General features: G+C 37.0%; 1 protein-coding gene and 1 long non-coding RNA gene across 9 annotated transcripts in view; both read left to right on the forward strand.

Annotated features, from left to right (window-relative positions):
- The window catches only part of LOC129788572 (neural-cadherin), a 273,188-nt gene that overhangs the window by 134,963 nt on the left and 115,680 nt on the right, over positions 1-22,545 (forward strand). The gene's annotated exons all lie outside the window — the stretch shown is intronic.
- The window catches only part of LOC129788584 (uncharacterized), a 70,379-nt gene that overhangs the window by 20,852 nt on the left and 26,982 nt on the right, over positions 1-22,545 (forward strand). The gene's annotated exons all lie outside the window — the stretch shown is intronic.

Below are 22,545 nucleotides of genomic sequence, written 5' to 3' on the forward strand. Positions count from 1 at the left end.
TCAACACTTTTGCCACATTCTTCCTGCCCCTCATTCCTCTTCATCACAATGCTACAGATTTTGGGGATTTCGTGCAAAAGACCACCTCACTTTAGCTATGGCTTATAATTCCTCTATGTGACTACAAAGCTCTCATGAAAGCTCGAACTGTTTGTGCCTTTCTGAAGGGGTTTCCAATACGATCTATGTGGTCGGGATTGGAAGTATGTGTGTGCTTTCGAAAGCGAGTATTTGGTCATCCTTTTTGGGGTTTTTGGAGACGTGGTGCAACGAAAAGTTCGCAATTTACCAAAGTACAATGGATGTGCGTTAAAACGTGCTTCCCCAAAGCCCCAGTAGAGATGACGGATTTGTATATAGGTACGTGAAGCTATTCGTTGCGAATATCGAAGAGATGGTGAGAATATTCTGCCGGGTTAACCGGAGGGTGAGCTTTTTTTCAAACTATAAACCCATGTCTTCCATTCACGAGCTTTTCATCCCCCAACTCCAAGAGTTTGTGTAATGAATTTTTTTTTCACTCACATTTACAGCTGGTGAATTTCAACAGATTTTTTTCCACCACCACGAAGTGAAAAACTTTCATCACCCAATCCTGTGAGAACCAAATACAAAAAGCAGGAAAAAAAAATCCTTCCAAAAGGGCGCAAAAAGAGTTCATGGAAAAATGATAAAAATGTGAAGTTTACAGGGTGGGTGGATGTGCTGAAAAAAAAGCCCAAATAGCGTGACTTTTGTAGAGTTTAAAAAAAAATAATTATTTGGGGGGTTGTTTGCAATTGGACATGCACATGCGGTGGAGTAGGGGATGCAATATATTGCTTGAAGTTGTATAGTGGGGAAAAGCCACCGAAAAAAAAGCCCCTTTTCACTGCACTTTTAGTCGATATTTTGCATGTAGCGAGTAATTTATCCTCATACTGTGTGAATATCTATTTGGAAATGTCAACATTTTCCCTTTTTTTTGGCCTCTCTGGGATATACATATATGCATATATAGTTTTTATTACATGTAAGTTTTTAGAGCATCAACTTTGGGAATTTTTCAATTATCCTCCAAAAAAAAAAACATTATTGAAAGGTTTTTTTTTGGACGTTGTTCTAACGCATATTGAATAAAAAGTATGTATGTACAATTTTCTAATTAATTTAAATATTTGAAAGGGTATGCTTTTATTCTATTTTGTACAAAACAGCATTTCATCCCCAAAGCAGAGCTTTTAGCAGATAAAAAAAATAATCCTTCTCTTGTGCAAATTTTTTTGGCAAGCCCTATCGATAGATTTAATTGACTTTGAATGCGCGATTTTCTAGTGGAGAAAGAATTTGCAAAAAAGAGCCAATCAGTAAAATGAAAAAGTTCTATATTTACAAAATTGGCGAAAAATATTGGGAAATCTCATTTGAATATTGCATTTTGGCGTATTTTGTTAGCATTACACCCTCTTTAACGGGGTGTGTGTCAAAATATTTCTCAATATTCCATCAATTCAGTATTTATCCTGTTTTACATTCCACGGGATTCAAATGATTTTAACGTGAGAGCTTATTTCAATTAACCCTTTAACGTCCAACGTGAAACATAAAAACATTAAAACATGCGCTCTTTTATCGCGATTTTTATTCTATGAATTTTTTTAGAGGACTTTTCTCATTCAGAACGTCTTCTTTGACCCCTTATGCGTAAATTTGATGCATTTGTAACATGGAAAAACAATTACATTAATAAATAATTGAAAAAATAAAATGTTCCATGTTTGGGTCAGCGTATGACCCAAAAAACCTTAAAGGGTTAAAGTATTTCAGCCACACAAAACACATGCGGTGTTTGTAGGGTACATATATGGAATTTTTTAGTTGATGCACATAAAGTTTGTTGTTTGATTTTGATGAGCTTTCCATGAGGGGTGAAAGCTTAATTAGCAATGTGGAATTTGTACTCATTTCAAGAGCTCTTTATCCTCTCATCTTTCTCTCTCTCTCTCTCTCATTCTGTGAAAGTCAAATAACATACAATGGAATTACATGATAAACATTTCCAGCATATTTAACTTCAACACTATGCAATAGTTAGGGAATAAAATTTCTATTAAAAAGTCCAAAAAGGGAATCTCAATTAAATGAGCTTTTTTCGCTTTTTGTTATTGTTATTTAAATGCAACATTTTAATAATTCCTTCTGAATCAACTCTCCTGTGAGGGATTCAATCAACCTACCAAAGAAATGAAAGAATTATTAAAAATTCAAAAAAATGCGTATGTGTAAAATGCAAATGTGCAAATATAGAGCTTTTCTGAGGTTCAATGTAAAAGTTTTCCTATCAAATTTGTCCATCATTCTGTGAAAGTTTCCTCTGCATGTATACAGCATACGAAATGAAATCCTTTGACATTCTAATCTACATAGTCTAAAATGCCAAACATGCGAACACAACTGAATGAAAGAGATTTTAAGCTTCTGCCCTAAACTTTTCCATAAAAGCTCACCCAGAGTGCATACAGGCAGAAAGCTCACAAGTCTGTTGGGAGATTATAAAGTCACGCTCTCTGAGCACTATAAATTATTTTAGCCAATGTTACAAAAGTTTTATTCTTCTCCTCATGATACGAATTGCACTATAATTTTTTTTTTGCTTTTACTTCCCAGAGCTTTCATTTTATATGTAGAATATTTTTTGTAGGTTAATAACATTCACCCCATTTTGCTGAAGCCCGCAAATTACCCATCAAGTGCATACACATTTGAAATAACGAATAAAAGGGTTGAAATGTGGAGGAAGAAGAAGAAGAATTGGTTGTAAAAGGAAGAGCTCGGATTGGCTAATAAATTCTGACGAAGCTTTTTCATTGGCTATCGCTTATTAAGGGGGGTTGAGCTTTAGTGCAATTTCCGTATGAACAGAGTTTAAAGTCTTTCTATCGAGACCTCACTGTATGTTACTTTGTACATATGTCTTTAAGCCACAATTTTCATACATATATATATTAAACATTCAACCCAAGTCCTAAGCAAACGAGATGGTGGTTTAGTTTATGATTTGCCAAAGTAATGAATTTCTAACACAGCATCATATATAGTTGAAGGTATCCTTTCCGGCACGTGTTATACCCTTAAATTGGTCTCCTGTTGCAAAGGATTTTACGCTCGTCTATAACAAACAAATGGGGGTGAGTTTGTAACACATTTGAAATTGTTTGAGTGACACCCAAAAGTGCATGTGGGGGAGAAGAGATGAGATATCTCGTCACTTGAGTATTTGCCAATTTAATTGATGAAGTTTATCGGTGGGTGTAGAGACGGAAGCCAAATTTGCCAATCCCCCAATGGGTGGGTGGGTGGAGGGAAAAGGAGTTGGAAGCTTGTGGTTGCAATATCCGCCCCCAGTAGTTTTTGCCATACATATGTGTGTGTGGAGTTTTGGAGCAATAAAAGGAGAAATAGAGATGAATGCCAACTGCTAAGAGAGAATGACGTACATTTAATTAAACTATACCAACTATATAGCAATTTCCATCGCGACTCTAATCTCTGCATATTAATGAATTGGTACATGTCAGAGCATTGCATATTGTAAAGCTCTCAATTAAGTCAAATGATCTCTAGGATGCTTACAAAGGATGCCACCACCACCGCCCTGGGGGGTTGGTTTGTACAGAAAAAGGGGATGGTGCGCACAGCTTGAATGCCAAAATGCTGAAAGTGGGAGAGAAAGCTCCCTCATTTGATGGTGTCATCATACTGTGAAGTATGTGCCAAAGCGTGGATTTATGATGCGCCTTGGGGGTTGTAGCGAACACCCAACTTTTCCCACCCAGGCGTCTTCTTTTTTGTGCCTCGCCTTGGGCTTGTTTTTCGGAGTAGCTCCAGGGGGTGGGCTATAGAGTATTCTCTCTTGCTTCAAGTCAATAAGGATGGTGTCACTTAAATACACTTGTGTGGAGAGAAATTTATTGAATAGCCTTCGGGCATGTTGGGTACACACAGTCATGAGGCAAAATTCATAGCAGAATGTGTAATTGTTTACATAATTCCCTCTGGTACTGTGTGTGTGTGGCACTCTCGAGGAACGTGCTATCATGTAGTGTATCATCCAACCCCCATTCCACCCCCTAGCCCATGTTTTTGGATGCCTCACGGCATAATGTATTTTGCTTGGAGATTTATAAGCAATCAGTTAAAGCTGATTATTTGCAAGCGATGCACACACAAATGCTCCAGTTGGCTACACTAACTACGGTACCCCCCTTTCCCACGTCTTTTTGCATTCACAGGGCCTTTCCCCGAAATACATCATGGACCCTTTTTGTTTGCACATCCCTCCCGCACACACGTGTACGAGTTGCGCCCCCAGAGGGGTGCCAAAACTCAAATGATAAATGACACACAAGGGAGGTAGGTTGCAGAAAGGTGAATGTAGGTTAGACTTTTCACAGGGAAATCCCCATCATTTTCATTTGCTCCACCCCTATCCCGCATACATACATATACTCCACTGAGGCTTTTAACATAAACTTCAAGTGATAAATTTTTCACAAAATAGGAAAAAATTCTTGGTTTCTCCCTCCTAAAGCTTGTTGTTATTTCCCCAGTCTTGGAATACCCGCAAATTTGACCTCAAAGTGGTTGTGATATGAAAAATATCGCACCCTTCCCCCTAAGAAGTCATCCATTTGAGGGTGATGGAAGATTTCTCAAGTGACTCACGCGCGGGAAGATGATCAGGAAAACATATACAGGGAGAGCAATTTATCTTCCTGAAAGGAGCACTTTGAGAGGAAGAAATTAGCAAGGAGGAGCGCAAAATGCGTGGGAGTTGCTCCAGAATTTCCAAATATGAATTTTCCATGCCTCAGAGCTTTCTCTGATATATATTTTAGCGAAAGCTTTCAACCGGAAATAGGATAATGTTAAAAATTTTGTTTTTTAATAATTTTCTTGAGGATTTTTTTTACAGAAATATTCATTAAAGTTCTGATCCGAGAAGAATCTGTATAAGCTCTAGATTCTTTGGAAAATTTGCCATTCTTGCAATCATTTTTGGTTTAGCTTAAAAATTAGATAGAGCTTTTGCGAAATTTTCATTAAAACTTTAATATTTTTCATTCCTTTCGTGAATATCAGAACTTTTAGGCAAAGAGTCATATTTAGGCAAATTATATGAGAAAAAGCTCCAAGCTTTAGCTAAATTTCTGCTTCAAAAGATTGTAAAAAAAAATTGAAAAAAGCTCTGTTCGTCGCTATATATATTTTTCTTTAAATAATTTAAAAATTTTCCTTTTAATTCTGCAACAATGTAATATTAATTCAATTGCAAATTACACACAATCAATCTATAAATAACCCATTCTCCCATCCATTGAGATCTCCAAGACAGACAAACAATGACAGCGGAAGGAGAAATCTATATATATATTCTGTGTATCGTCCCCAATCTCCCATCCATTTGTCTGTATTAATTCAATTCCATCCGTTTCGGCACGATGCTGAAATAAATAGACTCTGACATTTTAGCACACATTATATCCTGTCATAAAGTACAGAATAGAACACCCTCTGATGTTTTTGGGGGAGAAAAGAAAGACAAGGAGATAATCGTAGGGCTCAACCACCCCCCGTACATCCTCCCATCGAAAATATCATCCGTATGGACGAGGTGACATATAGAGAAAATTCAATATGGGATGGAAATTCTGCAGAAGCTTTTGCAAATCAGTCATGGCAGACACACACACACCTACTGAGTGTTGCTTCTCCTGATCACTTTTCAAGCTCACAGAGAAGCCTTTTGATTGCATAGAATCAGGATCAAAGTTCATGGTTCTTTGTTTAACAGGGAGGGGGTGATGAAGCTTTAGGCTTTTGGCTTCTAGTAGTCATATATATGTGGATAACATTGTGAAAAGGTTGTGTTGTTTGCCTTCATCAATAGATGGCGATTGCAAGAGAGATGAATTCCAGAATATTGTGAATGGTGCAGGAGAAGAATTGAATTTAATATAAAATGAAATGAATGGAAAGCTTAATGAAATTCTCCCCCAAGGATGGATTCTAGGAAGAATGTGTGTTAATTCATATTTCACAATAGATGGATTTAGTATTCGTATGGTACGTTTACTACGTCATTTCCTGGGGCACCTTTCATAAGATGAAATTTATGCTTCGTTATTTTATCAAATAATTTTCATTAAAAATATTATTTTATTAAAATTTAGCTTCAAAATTAATGAGAGGTCAATAAATTCTTCCATTAATTGACCAATAATTAATTAAATGAACACAATCAATTAAAATAATTCACATGAATTAACCCCTAATTTACTCATTGGGACAACTTAATTCCAAATGAAGGAACATCTCCGAATTTCCGGTTAAATTATTCCAACATCTCAAATCTCAAGAACACCATTATATCCATTTACTATTTGACCTATTCTCGAGGACTCATCCTCATTAGGTTATGCAGGTAATTAAATAATCTGTATTCCTCGAAATAAGCTACTCCAATATCCCATCACTTCCTAACAAGTGTGTAAGTATCAAGAGAGCACGAAGAAATTCCAGAGAAAATCCATTCGATAAAAAAGGTTGAAGGGGGGGGGGGGATGTGGAAGAAACAAGGGATGTGGAATTAAATTCCGGGTAATTTTCGTGTTATGGGAAAATGATCTTGTCGGTGTCGTGTGAAATTGAATCCCTTCCAGGTGCTACGGAAGTCCCTTTCGAGAGATCCATAATATCCACTCATATATTTTGTCATGTACCCCCCAAACCACGCATCCCTCAAACCACCCACCCCCCCTGAGAGTGTGTGAAAGCCCCAAAATCGTCATCATCCTATACGCAACCCCGGTGAAACATCCCGAATTCAAGAGGTAGCCCCTTCCACACGGGTTGGTGTGAGAGCCTCAATGAATTATTGTTCGTTATTTATTTTGGATAAATGTAATAGGATCTCTTAAGGCAAAAATATGTGTGTATGTGTCTGTGCCTTCGGGAGGGGGTGGAATAGTGTTGTGGCGAGGGATGAGGAAGCTTCGTCAAAGGAAAAGAAGATGAGAAAGAAAAAAAAAGAAGAAGCTGGGACGCCGTGTTCAGAGCAATTTTCTTATGGATTCTTCACACCATTCTCATTCTTTCCTTATCTCGCATTTTTGGTAGGAGAACGCTCTTTGCCCGCCCACCCCCTCGGCGTCCTTAGAAGGCCCTCATCTTTACTATTTAATGAAATTCCTCGTGATATTCAACACACACAGCTCACGCTGAAACATTTTTGCCATGTCAGAGATACACCAAAACACACACATTAAGTCAGAGGCCGGGTGTTGGAATGAAATGAGCACCCCAGCACTTCTTCTCCGTCAACCACCCCCCACATACAACCTAATTGCTCATATTCACTGCGAATTTTTCCACCGCCATTGGCGCAAAAGCCAAAAGGCTCCTCCATTCCTCTCTCTGTGTGACTCACATAAATAATAATAGCACATTATCTTCAACTATGATAAATTGGTGAAAGGGGGAAAATGATGCAAATTCCTTGTTATCTCCTGCTCAGCCTAACCCACCGCCAAAAGCTCTCTCCCCGCTCTATACATAAATTTTTTCCACCACCATATCCCGGAAAAAAAAACATTGGAGCTTTTATTCAGCACCATAAAGTTAACGCGACGTATACAATTGAATTCACACACACACACACCCACTTGTAGATGAATGATGAGAAAATGTATACACCGCATTAAGATTCATTTTCAACACTCCCCGCCCCCAATGTGAGGAGAGAAAAAAAATTGAGTGAACTTTTGATATTATTTTCCAGTAGAAGTAGCGCTCTCCGTGGCAAATTGAGTGGAGTACCAAATCATTTTTCTCACGCCCATTTTCACCTCTCTTTGGGAAAAATTGTCGTTTGCAAGTGTACGGTGGGAAAAGCAAAATATACGTGGAGGGGCTAAAAAAAACTCCATGTATACCCCAGGAGCTTGTTGGAGGGTGTATTAAGTAATAATTTTCACATTTAAGGAGGGATTTTTTTTCCCTTCTCCGTGAGAATGAATTTTTGCAAAGAATTCTCATCGAGAAATTTATGAGAAAATATTTTTAATATTTTGGTTTCTGCTTCAGTAAATTTGTGTCATTTGTAACTACTTTTCAGAAAAAGTATATAAAACATTCTTGTAGAATTTCTTCTTTTGTATGAATTGGAAGCTTTTGAATATAAAAGATTTTTCCAAATAAAAAAATAATAAATTCTTTGTGCAAAAATAATAAAATTCAATTTAAAAGATGAATCAACCATGGCAGCATAATTCGCATTTGAAAGCTCTGCGAATTAATGGAAAGCTCTGAAATAAAATTCTATAAAGTTCATTAAAAATATACATATACAATTTACTCAAAAAGCTCCATTGTTTAATCAAGAAAAATTCTGAGAAAAAATAATGATTAAAATTGTAAATTTCCCCCTAAAAATCATTCTAAAAATTTTAAATCAAAAAGTCTAATTGCTGAATCAAAATTTTCCCAGAAAATCATCATAAAACTCCCAAAATACATCACGCATAAATTAATTAAAAGCTCCCAACAGTCTTCAAAGGAAAACTTTGTGTAAGGAAAAACAGGTTTATTGAGAATGTGTGGGTGGGACAATATCATGTTCAGGGAATATTTGTAAAGCTCTCTCATCGAACTTTCTATGTAGCTATCAAGTTCATATAGATTTTCCGTGGAAATGCTATACAAAAGTATATAGTAGGTGTATTGTCGAAACTAAATTGGTTGGCAAATGAAACAAAGAGGTGTATCATGGAGCTTTTTGGAGTCCATACCAGCTGTTGACAAAGCTATTGACTATTCAACAGACCTGACATTCCCATTGATATTTTATACATTGAGCTATAAAGTTTCCATGAATTTACGCGGGACTTTACAAAGTTTCTCAAAGGCAGCGTGTGCTGTATTTTCTGTCTCTGCTGTGTGTGTGAAAAGTGTCTGAAAGAAGCCTTTATTGGTCATAGAAGAGCTTTTCACACCAACTTCATGCGCGCACACTGGGGGTAAAGAAAACGGAAATGGTGAAGACACCGAAGTAAAGCCAAAATTGGATGTTCTTTTTTTGAACAATGAGTGCTAAATGTTTCATTTAGGAGTAACAAACAATGAGCAAATGGGGTGTGGAAGAGAATAAAGTGGCGAACAGGATGAGGGTTTTTCTTCAAGTTGGCGCCACAATTTGTACAAGGGGTGTGTGGTGGAAAAGCCCACTGAATAATATTCTCTCATCCCCCCAAATTTGCAACCGCCCCTCAACGCATTCAAATAGCAACACAACAAAAACACACGTCGACAGAATTTTCATTCTTTTCACTTTTTGGGCATCTTTTGAGGGTGGTGGGAGGAGGCCTCAATGGTGGAGGAGGGCGTCAAAGCTTCGGGGTGTGAAAAGTAAAATAAAAGGGCGAGAGGAAAAATAAGATGCGGAAGAAGGACTTCCATCCCCCTACGCAACACGAATTGAAATATTTATGTTTATTAACCATTTAGACAGCATCCCCGAGAGCAAACCCTCTTTATCACTTTGGGGGAGACGACGCAACAAAAAGCCTTCGACTCCTCCACCCACTAGCTGTGGCATTTAGCACTGAGAGCACGTTTTTCCGATATCTGGCAAAAGACCGCCCGCCTCCACATCAAATATAAGGGGAAGAAGAGTGGATGGCTTGAGGAAAATGGATATATATTGGATTTTCTTCCATTCGGTGTGAGGGGGATGCGGTGGTGGAAAATTCACATTGAGGGGGTGATCTAGGGCAAATTGGATGGCAACCCCCGCAACCCACCCCTTAGCGCCCAATTGACATTGCGGAGGGTGACACATAAACCTCCGTATTATGACATTCAACTCCTTAATCGACATTGGTTCCGAAAAGGGTATCAGCTTTCCTCTTAGACATCGGTAGGGGATCACATAAATCGACATACATACCACAATTTTACCCACAAAAAAGAAAAACCTGACTGAGTGAGAGAAAAGTGCGAGAGCAAAGTCGAAAGGGGAAAGTTCCCACATGAGTCAAACTATCAAGTTTTCTTTTTTTTTTTTTAAATTGTGGCTTTTCACGCTCTTTATCAGAGACCTAGAAGCTGGGAAAAATTGCTGAGAAGCTTTTGAATTTTGTTGTCTAAAATACAAGGTTTTGGGCTAAAGTATTACCGGTTTTTAGAAGTTTAAAATTAAGAAAATTAAATATTAGGAATATAGAGAATTTTATGTTTATCTGAATGAAAATATTCGGATTATTCGAATGATTTTTTTGTCTTAAATTAGTTAGACTAAAGAGAGTACTAAATTTTAGCCAAAAAAGTGAAATTCAATTTAGTACTTTATAAGCTTGAATTTAGTACTTTTTGACATTGTATTCAATGTACTTTTACAACTATGTTTTTGGCTTGAATTTAGTACATGTGTTCGGTAGAATTTAGTACTTTTTAGGTTAGATTTTAGTATTTTATGAAAATTCAATGTTAAGATGTAAATTCAATAATTAAAAGTACTAAATTCTTATCGAAAACATACTAAATTCTAGCGAAGAATACAGTAAATTCTAACTGAAAAAGTTCCGAATTCAATCGGATAAGTACTAAATTTAAGCCGAATAAGTACTAAATTCAATCCTGAAAAGTAAATTCAAACGGAGAAAGTAGTAAATTCAAGTCGAAGAAGTACTAATTGTAAACCTAAAAAGTACTAAATTTAATCCTGAACAGTACTTAAAAAAACAGTAAATTTAAACGGAGAAAGTAGTAAATTAAAGTCGAAGAAGTACTAATTGTAAGCCTAAAAAGTACTAAATTTAATCATAAAAAGTACTAAATTTAATCATTAAAAGTACTAAAAAAGTAAGTGTGGGAGGGCATGGTTTTCGACCTTCAGCAGTTTCTTTAGCAGACAATATTGTGTGAAGGTCGAAAACCGTGCTCTCCCACACTACAAACTATAATTCGACCGCAATCCACCCACTAAAAAAGTAAATTCAAACGGAGAAAGTAGTAAATTCAAGCCGAAGAAGTACTTTTTAGCTGAAAATGAGAATAATCAGATATTTGGAAATTTTGTGATTATTCGCCAAGAAAATCAAAATATTCGGTAGATAAACCCCTCCTTGGAAAAAAGCTCATCTTCGAGCTTCATTACCGGAAGATAAGAAAAAAATAACCCTTGTGGACTTATTAGGAGTTTAATTTTTTTTGGGAAGAAACTTCCGTGTTAGTTTGTAGTGTGTTGTAAAAGTTTGAATTTAACTTTTGAGCAGTTTCTTGATTAACTATGACAAAGTTAGTTTGGATGAAAAAGTATGTCAAGTTCTGAAAGCTTTATTTTTTTGCTGTTAAAAGTTCTTTTCCCACGAATTAGCAGCTTTTCTCTGTTCAAACAATATTTTCTCTGGGGTTGCGCGCCAGATTTGTTCAACAGCCCACACATAGAGGAAACTCCCACACGCCTTGCGGGTATGCAGGACATAAATCGTAGAATATGGATGGGCACTTGTATTCGATTGCAATGTGTTGTAGTTTTTGGCATGGGAAGTGCAGCGTTGGTGCTTCTCTGTGGCTCAATGCGCGCACAAAAATATCGATGCAATTTAATCCCTTATACGGGGGAATGTATGACTGCACTTAGGCTGCATTAAAAGTACCCACAACCCCTCGCCAACCCCGAAGGACTTTTACGGCACATTGAGTCCTCGACCGTGTAGATTTTCAAGAGTTTTACCAGCAGTATTTTGGGTGGACAAATCGCGTGCTTTTCAATGGTTTGCCAAAACATCGCGCGACCACACGATGGGGGGGGGGAGTGGTAGTTGGTTGGAGTACCACACCGGCTGTGGGTAAAATATCCTAGAGATGGATGCTTCTTGTGTGCAAAATATTCCACAACTCACTGTGCAAAATTCAGCTCGTTTATGGGTGTTTGCAATTCAGCGTTCACAAATGTTTTCACTGTCAACAACTGTTGCAAGTAAATCTCATTCATTCTTCCACGCCAACCAACAATGCTTCTGCACAAAATACACATACTTTTGCTATCTCACATGGGAGTGGTGAGTACGCTATATGTAATGTGTATATAGCAACCTAGCCCCCAAAGGGATTGCTCTGTTCATTTAACACAGCTGTGGATTGGAGGAAAAGCTCCCGCGTGGCATACCCATTGATATTTCAAAAGCTATGCACCAGTGAGTGTAACAAAAGTAATGGAAAAATTGCGATAAATACGACATGGATACAAAATGTAGAAACTCAATTTGCATTGCTGCTGACTGCCTGACGAATATCACAAATGTACATGCAAAAAGCTCATCCGAGCTTTACTGCACATAGATAGCTCTGAGAAGAACAAAAAAAAATACTCTTCTCTTCATCCATGCTTGAATATTAATGCTGAACATTTTAAATACTCTAAATATTTTCTTTCTTTTGTCAAAAGAAGAAAATCTAACAAAACATTAAGAAGTCTCCTCTGTGAAGCTTATTAAAAGCTTTTGCTACTTTTCAACAAAGAGAAGGGTTTTCTTTTTTTAATTAGCTTCTGAAGAAAAGATTGCTTGGAATTTATTGGTAAATCCAGCTTTGAAGGCTTTCAATTATTTATACAAGAGAAATTCCCTCGAGTAATCTCACAAGAGATGGATTGCAAGAGAATTTCCTTTCACAAAAAAAATGTTTAAATTCCTCAAAGAGAAATATTGTGCAACAAGTATGATGTTGAAAAGGCGATTCAATGTTATTTCATTTCTTATGTGGTTCGTGGAATTTTTACTTTGAAAAATCCCTTCTTGAATAAATAATCTCCGCATTGTAACCCTGACGATATTGTGGAGAGCTTTTTCTAAATTCCAAATGCAGAGAATTTTATTTTTCCTTCAATCTTCAATAAATCTCATATCGTTCATTTGATTCTCAGAAATTTCTAACAATAATAAGCAAATTTCCTGAGATAAAAATTTCTTCAATTTTTCCAACAAATTTTCCAGCAAATAAAACAAACAGAGTTAATGAAGTATTTGATTGTGGCACAACATTCCTATTTTAACCCTTTTGTGAGAAAAAAAGTCAAACACTCCCAAAGAATTTCAGTGAAAATCACTTTGCTGGCATTGTGTGGACGTTTTAATAAATTAAGCCAATATTTGCACTAAAAATCCACAAAGCTTCGAAAGCTTAAAAAAACCTTCCAAATGCTCTTCATGATGATCTCTCAATGGGTCCAGCAGAAAGATGTGGAGAAAAAAAGTGTCCTCAATTGAACTTTACAAAATCGAGCGTAAAAATGTTTACATGGAGAAGTCGAACAATGGGCATAATTTAATTGAGTTTGAATTGGTGGTTTTTGCCAGTGACTTCCTCGTATTTTCATTCAGTTTACCAGACTAGGTCACAAACGGCCAAGAAAAGTCAAAGGGGTGGCTCACTAACTGCTACTTTTGTCACACAAGAAATTGAAAAAATTTTGAATAAATTCTTCAACTAAAAAAATTCTCCATAAAAGCTCAAAAAGTTCATTAAAATCAATTCAATAAATTCAAAGAAATTTCCCGCAAAATCATAAGAAAAAGCAAAAGGCGGGAAAATGAAAAATAATATTCAACCCCTAATGGGACAGGGAATTTATTTACCCCTTTAAGTAAGTTCAGGATGGAAAATTACAAGAGCGAATGGGATTTGAGGTCACTGCGGGTGATGGTACATTGAGCAATTGCCATATACGGGGGGAAATTCTTAAGCTCACATTGAAAGCAAACTAACCCCCTCGACTGTATCCACACAGATAGGGGTTGGTGCTTTAAAATTTGCCAACATTGAGTGTATTTGGACAGTGAACCATTTATATATACAAACCCATACTGTTTCCACCCCTCCCTCCTTAACCCCAACCCCCTCCAGCATTGATCTTCAATTCCTGGGCGGTTATTTGCTTTAGGGATTCCTCGGCAACGGGCAATCTCTCGAGTGTATCAATCCAGAGAGAAGAGTCGCAGCGTCTTCGTGCCATTGGGGTTTAAAGCTCACACGCTATCGGGCATGGATTGTGTTTGTAGAACAATGAGGGGGTGCAGAGGGGTGGTGGGAGAGCTATTAGGGGTTGGATTTTGCCATGAAGAGTCCTCTAATTCACTCGCCTCTTCCTTCTTGAGCTACTGCTGTTACACAGAATGAGAGCTTCCGAGTCCGTTTTCTTACATTGTCCTTCCCTGTGCGGGAGGGGGTTGATAAATGATTGTCTGCATTCATTCACGTGTATGTATAGAGCTTTAGCCGCCCCATCGTATTTCCATCAATGATTTTGCGGTATGGAGATTTGCATAGTTTTATGGATTTTCGATACGGAACGATTAAAGTCAGTGGAAGGGGGTTAATAATTACGACGGAATTTACCCATTTAAGAATTTTTGATGAAATTTTCTTTATTTTTTATTCTTTAAAAATAATTATTATAAATGTTATAGAATTATTTTTTTTTTAACAAAATTGATTAGATGTAGAATACAACACTAAAAATAAAAATTCGTTAAAGTGGTTTCATTGACATTTCGGAGAAACTTTTTACCCTTAATCAGGCCTCAATTTAAAGCAATAAAATCGGAAAATTAATACAGCAACAGAAAAAAAAAACAAAAAATATTCAGAATTCGCAAAGTTTAAAAGGAAACTCCCTCCAGTCCATTGATTTTTGTTCTGCAAACCCCCTTCAATTCCTTTTGTATAGTGAAAAAAAAAGAATTCTTTCTTCCTCTCCATCGGCTCCCCACAATCCTATATACTGAAAGTTAACAAATCACATGGGTTTTCACCAGCATCCACCGTCCAGGGAATTTTTCATCCCACTTTTCTCCGAGGATTTGTCAGCAATCTTCTGCTTGACTCCCCCTCCTTTTTAGGGGTGGTTTTGCGATTGAAAGCCCCAGCGGAGGTGGAATCTCATTTGTGGGTTAGATTGTGGTGTGTGTATACACAGAGGCTTGAATTTTATTTATTGATGCCCCAGCTTCCGGTTCACCAATCGGGGATTTATCAATGAAAACTTTTTCCCATGAACCTCATGTTTATTTTATTATTCACAGATGCGTTGGAAATGAGGCGAGTTGTTTTCCCCTCACACTCACCCACACTATATCGTTAAAATTTCCATTTAACCCAGAAAAAAAATCCAAAACACAAAAGTTGAGGGAAAGTCAAGAAGAATTAGGGGAAAAATCTTCTTCCTTTTTGCGATGAGAAAACTTCATGAATTTCTTATAGGAGGTGTAGAAGTTGTGAGGGGAGTGAGGAAAATTTGTTAATTAATAAAAAATCCAAAATATTTCCTTTTTTGCAGGATACTGCCCTCGGTTAAAAAAAATTCCTTTCAGTGTGGAATGTTTTAGCAAAATTTGGGACATTTTGCAACATTATTTTGGGTACAGTGGTGAAGGTGGTGATGATCGATTAAATCAGGATGTTTGGACAAATTGAACACTGATTCAAAGCCGCATTTTCCTCAAAAACCCATCACTAATGGGGATTTTATTGAATTTTACATTCGCCCCTCTCATATACACGCTTTTGGGAGGAAATTGAAATTTTACACGATGAATGGGAGATAGAAGGGGAGATTGAGGGGGGAATAGAATGCATTTTATGCAAAAGAGAGAATGTTTTTCAACCCCAGGATGGTTTATCCGTGGTTTTGGTCCTTTGAATTCATCATGAATAAGCGATATGTTTGAGTAGAGTTGTTACGGCTGTTGGAGCGATGAATTTCAGTTACTTTTTACGATTTTCCGATATCTGCAAGCATATTTACGTTTTTTTATTCGTCTAATATGTGGATTTTGCAAAAGAAGGTTTGGTCTCTAAAAATTCAGGTGAAAATAAAAGATTTTGCATGACTTTTAGGGGAAAAAAAGAAAATTTTTAGTTAAGAAAATTGTCAAATTGTCAAATTTTCTTAGAGAAAATATCCTTAAAACATAAAGATATTCTACTTATTTTTATCTGTTTGAAAATAATAATTGTTTAACAATGAAGAAACTCATAGCAACAAAATCATCCCTAAATCCCCAATCACTCCACTTTACCCCCATTATTGAAAATCCGAGCGATTCGATGCATTTAGAAAAGAAAACGAGAATACCTCTCAAGCAGAATTAAATGAAGCTTCTCATGAATTTCTTCTTTTGCCAAATTAAATTCCTCTAAAATTTTCCTCTGTCGCTTCTGGAGCAATTTGTGGACATTTTTTGCATATTTTCTGCTCATTCATCTGGCAAACAATCTGGCCGGTAAAAGTTTTTCAGGCGGGATGAGGGATGAAATTGAATTTTCCGATGAATATGCATTTGAGTGCAAGTGCATTTATGCATAAAATGTCTGTGGTTTGGGATATTAAAGACTATGAACGGGAAGTTCTCTCTCCCTGCCAGCTAGCATCTCTAGAGTTTGTGTGCGCACTTAAACTGATTTTGAGAACTCGGTGTGTATTTGTGAGATATCACACGAACCTCATGCTATTTGAGTGTGTGTACGTCACCCACCCTCGCGCCATATAGGGGAGACGTGAAAAAAGGGGGAAGTGCGATGCACATGCCGGAAATGCGGGGTTGAATTGAAGAAGAGTCCAATGGGAACCATTTGGTCAATGCGAACTTCATAACAACATTTACTTCACACCACATGCACTTCGCTCTCACCCTCTCACCCCCGCAAAAACCCGCATTTCCTCCCACACAACTCAAGCGGGTATGGATTTATTCCCATCTCATGGTAGCGACGCGCCCCAAAAACCCCACCCACCCCATCCGGAGGCGCCCCAATTGGGGTCAGAGCAAGCAGTGTGGGTGACTGCTGCCGGTTCTGTGTGCGGTAGTTTGTGCTGAGATGGAATTACGGTAGGAGTCGTATTATGTCGGTAATTCAAATTTAAATAAGGACTTGAGGACAATATGTGCGTATATACGGCGAAGGATGTCACGATGGATCCACCAGCTGAGCACCACCAAGTGTGAGGAAGAGAAAATGAATATGGATGAGAATTTATTGAATTGCATATTATTCAAATGAGGATTCACTGTCCTTTCCTACATTCCACCTTCTGCTGCTACTACCCCATTTCCACCAACCACCACCACACCACCCTATTTTCAGGGACCCATCCCCGGTGTGCCATTATGTGTCAATATATTGAGGATAAAGCCCAAGGTTCTCTCTGCCTTTTGAGTGAAAATACGAAGGGAAAGAGTGAGAGAGGAAGGGAGAAGAAGGGAGGTAGTGCTTTAAGGCTCCCATTGGTATTATGAAAATTGCCCGGAAATTCCATTGGATAGGTTAGAATTGGCTTGACCTAACCCTAAGTGAAAGGAATTGGATGAACATGGGTTCTATGTTGATTCTATGTTAAAAATATCTAATGTGAGAACATTACAAAATTTACCTTAATCTTTCACAGAGCTTTTGGAGAAAATCTTTCTTTTCTGGAATTTAAAATATTCTGAATTTTTTTTTCTGGACTAAGAAAGTATTAGTTGAAAGCCTTAATTATAGAAATTTATTTTAATTTATTGAATAAAAAGCTTTTTCATTATATACCTGAAGAATTGGATAAAAGAAGGAAAAACATTTTAAAAAAATACAAATAAAATGGTTTCCTTGAATTTTCCTAATTATTTTTTAATTTCTGGATAGCAGTATAGATTTTTTATTAAATATTATTTATAGGCTAATGATTTTTCTTTAATTTTCCATGAATTGACAGAAAAATGACAATATTTTGTCGCTCTAAAACAATAAAGCTTTTATTTAAAAGCTTTATTTAAAAAAATTTTTAAAAAAATCCTTAATAATATATTACAGTTCGATGCACAATGGTAAAAGCTCTCAGCTTTTTATATTTCATATTAATTTTGTACGTAAACTTTCTTCACAAGAAAGATCAAAAAGCTCTCAAAGAAAAGCTTCTCACTAAAGATTCCCAACTACTCAAGCTCTCTGCAAGCTTTTCCAGATTCAAATCGATTTGTTAAATTGCATTTTGAGTTTCTTCCAATTTTCCGAATCTTCTGAATTGTTTTTAATTTTTCAGAGTGCTCTGAACATTTTAAAAGCTTCCTTTAGGGTTTCATTTTCAACTGAAATGGAATAATAAAAAGAATTTTGGGAGACAAATATATTTGAAAATTGTTGATTTGAAAAATTTCCTGCCAAAATGTGGTTTAATAGTCAAATTCTAACTTATCTAAAGGAAGACTATTTCGGTATGTGTGTGTGTGCTGTAAAATATCGTGTTCAATTTCAATTTCTGATCTAAACTACTCCTCTGCCCCAAATAGCAATGCGGATTCCAACCAAGTTCTTCACTCCTATAGGTCAATTTATCCAAATTCCCAGAGATATATACACTAAGATTGTTCACATTTCTCATAAAACGCCCCCCATTCCAACCCCCGGAAGATGTACCGCAAATCTTAACCCACCCTAAAACTTTCTTATTGGGCAATAAAATTTCCTCTTGGCGTCTTCTTGTGCGACGCAATCACAATATGACATGCTAAAATGCTGACGGGATGATTCGAAATGAGATGTATTGCTTCGTCTTGTGCTGAATTATTCGCGCGCAACGTCTCTCTCGGTGCTGCACAGATCTTGCAATCCATCTCAATTGTTGGGCGGGAAATCCCTTTTGCGGAGAAACTGTGCTTTGGAGAAAATGGAGCGAATCCAATTAAATGTCTTGCACTGTCTACGGCATCACTGTGTAATTAAGTAACTTACTTTGGGGTGGGTGGAAGATTAAAAAATATATATAACTATTGAGCTTCTAAGCACGTTTTCTGCTTCTAATGAAGCTTTGATGGACTTTTGTTCAAGTCCACTAAATATCCTTCTTCTCGGTGCAGTTCATAAAATCCCTTCCTTTTACACAATTGTATACATACATACTTCTCAAACAGAAAGAGGATATTGAGCTTATTTCACCACTATCCGGTCCCCCGCATTCATTTATTATAATAATAAATAATAATAAATTTTATTCACACACTCAAATTTTACATATTCCTGGTGTACAACATTATGATTTAATATTTAACATGAGTATGGATAAGGCAGTGGACTTGGTTCTAAAGAACGCGTCCTACCACTGCCTGAGTCTCACAGTTACTATAAAGTTAATTACAATAAAAATAAAAATAAACAAACAAATGCAAATTCTCATTTAAAAAGAAAAAGTTTTTAAGGAAGGCTGATGTATAGAGGAAGAGGGTACTCACGCCGACAACTCAAAAATTCAAAAGGAAAGAAAAATAAATCCCGAAAAACCCCAAAACCCTAAAATCAAACCCCACTGACCCCAAAAAAGACCCCCAGAAAGAATAGAAAAATGGTAAAAAGCAAAATAAGGGCTAAATGGGTGCCATCCACTTTCTCAGCACAATGTAGGTCACTCTCAGGAGTCCGCTGGATCCAGTCAAAGATTCCACGAATCTTAGGTAACCCCCCTCCCGCTACGAAACTCACTCGCCGCAGAAAAACATTCAGAAGATGTAAATATGGAGGGTGTATGCATTTTAAAGTCGTATATTTGCCTCATTTGAGGTTTTGCATAAGAGAGTGTAAAGATATTTTCACCTCATTTGAGGCTTTTATAAAAGGATATCATTGTTGCATCATTAACTTCACACTCATTTCTTAATTATTTATACGACAATAATTATAATTTGTAATTCATATCGTGAATAATATTATGTTTCAACTTTGTTTTGTTTTTTCATAAAAGGATATCACCATTGCATCATCAACCTCATACACATTTTTGTTTTATAAAAGGATATGGTAATCGTGTTTTGTATGCTGAAAGAAAAAAACCATTATTTGATCTTGTGTTGTTAAATAAATAAAAGCGCACAAGGAGTTTCGTAGCGATCCCAGCTTGTTATAATCTTTTTTACCTTTATTTTGATACAATAAAAAAGAATGAAAATAATCGTGGGTGCAGAGCAGATACTGCGCCAATGCAGTGCAGGTAGTCCCGTTGAAGAAACAGAAAGGGAGGCACCCAAAACCCGGATCCCCCTAGCCCCAAAACGCATTAATTATAGACCCTTAATAAGGTCCTCCTCGCACTGTTTCAAAAAGAAGCTCTTCAATTTAGTGTTAAAGTTATAAGCGCCTAGAGCCCCACGGAGAGCCTCAGGCAAGGAATTAAAGGCCGTAGGAGCCATGTACTCATACGAGTGTTTAAAAAGCTCGCACCTGGGGCGAGGAACCGGAGCAATGGTTCCCCGACGAGACGCACCCACTATAGGAGATCGTAGGTGACCGGATTTAACAAAGAAAATCTTCAGCACAGTGTACTTGAATAAATACTCACATCGGAGGATTTTCCATCCAATGAAAGTATTTCTAGTGCTGTCCCTCCCCGGAATACCCCTCAAAGCCCTCAGTGCGTATTTTTGACACACAGTGAGTGGTTGCAAGTGCGATCTATAGCCACATCCCCAAGTAGCTGCCCCATACCTTAGCCTCGACTCAATGCAACTCTGATAAAAATTATGCAATAGCGATTCCGAGCAACACTTGCTCAGGCGGCGCGAGCATCCTATATTTCTCTTTATTTTTATTTTAACTTTCCCTGAAAGATTTTCCAGAGGTGTATTCCCGCTTAATTCTCCCCATTTTAGATGGAAAATCCCGACGATAATACACCGCAAATGTGGGAAAAGCTTTAAGCTCGTTTTGAAGGGTGTGGGAATTGTAATTTAGAAATGGGAGGGAATGCTTCCCCGCAATATTTGAGGCGAAGGGAATTATTCAGTGCATGATTTGCAATATGCCACACGTCAATATGAGGTTGTGCAAAATACTCGTGTTAGGCAGTGCGGCCTTATATGTAGTCTCCTTGTGTGCCAAAATTACAAGATTCGATAACCAAAACCATAATTTTCTGATCCATTTCACTTCCATTGTATGGGGATGGAATTTTAATCAAATACAGGGATATGTCATAGCCGGAAGCATCACACCACAGAAATTCTCATTTCAATCTTGTGGGGGGGCTTTCACTGGGTACAGACATACCTAAAAGATGTGGGGATGCGTTAGTTGTGAGGGGTTGTCCTCAGGGGAGATTTTCACGAAGAGAGAATCTCACTCTTACAGCTGCTTTTGGTTCAACTAAAATACGGGTGAAAGTTCACAGAATGGCTTGGCGAAATGGAACAAGGAACGTGCTTTTGGGGTACACTCAGAAAAAAAATTAGGTCTTCAGGGTGGGTTGACTTTGGTCAAGTTCCCTGAAGCTAGCAGGAATTTGGGGAATGGATGAGAATTTTCGGGATTGGCCGAGAATGGAGGGTTTTATGTAATTTTTGGGGAATTTATGGTTAGCTTGCCTAGTAGAGAAATTCCGAACTTGGGCAGGAAGAGAAAAAAAATTCTAGCTAATATAAAACAGAAGAGAAACTTCTGACTAGAAGAAAATTCCAGACTGAAATTTGGACTTATTTCCTAAATAAAACAATTGCTTTAAAGCTTTAAAGTTTGAAATATCTAGCTAAAAAACGTAGTCTGTAGCTAGAACGAAAACATCGAGCTTGGAGGAAAGGGTTTCTGACTAAAACAATAAATTAAATTTATAGCTCAATCAGAAATTCCTGACTAGAGTGAAACTTAAAGGACTAAAATTCTAGGTTAAGGCGAGAAAATAAAATAAAAGTATACCTAGAAAAAATTCTAGTTTTGACCAGAGCTAGGATAAAATTTTAAAAACTAAATTCTTTGCCTAGAAATTTCTATCAAAATCAGAAATGTCTGACTAAAACAAACCTTGAAAAACTATAATTCTTGATTAAGACTCAAATTAAAACAAATCTAGCCAGAAAAGAAATTTCTAGCTAGAACCAGAGCTAAAATAAAATCTTGAATCCTAGAAAATTTTCATTCAAATACATTCTATAAGAACTTTATAAATATTTAAAAATCATCTTCAAGGCTTTTTCTCCAGAAATTTTCTCAAGAATTTCCCAGAATTTTCTTAAATATTTCCAAAAATCTCTCTTGAAAGAATTTTTTTTCTGTGTACAAGATGAGTAAGTGGTAAAAAGCAAAAGACATCCCGAGGATTATTTACGGTGGAGCATTCGCATAAATTTTCCCGTATATGACTGTGGTCAGAGAGAAAATATAAATAAACAAGTGGAGGATATAAAAATTTGGACTTTTCCATGCGTCATGGTCAGTGAATATAAAATGAATTCCATCATATATATTTTCTGCAATATGCGAAGTAATAAATAAGGTTGGGCAGTCTCTTTCCAAATCTCTCTTTTCTCTCTCTCTTTCGTAGCCCTTTTTAGGCAACCACCCTCACCTCCTTCCTCTCCCCCCGTGGAATTGTGAGAGATGTAATGATAAATGACGCAATCATTTCCCTACATGGTCATCATGGGGATTTCCTTTCATGCCTTTCGATAAATTTTAATTCAAAGCCATTTCGAAGCCCTAAGTTTGTCT

Source organism: Lutzomyia longipalpis, chromosome 2 (assembly GCF_024334085.1).
Source record: "Lutzomyia longipalpis isolate SR_M1_2022 chromosome 2, ASM2433408v1".
NCBI lineage: Eukaryota > Metazoa > Arthropoda > Insecta > Diptera > Psychodidae > Lutzomyia > Lutzomyia longipalpis.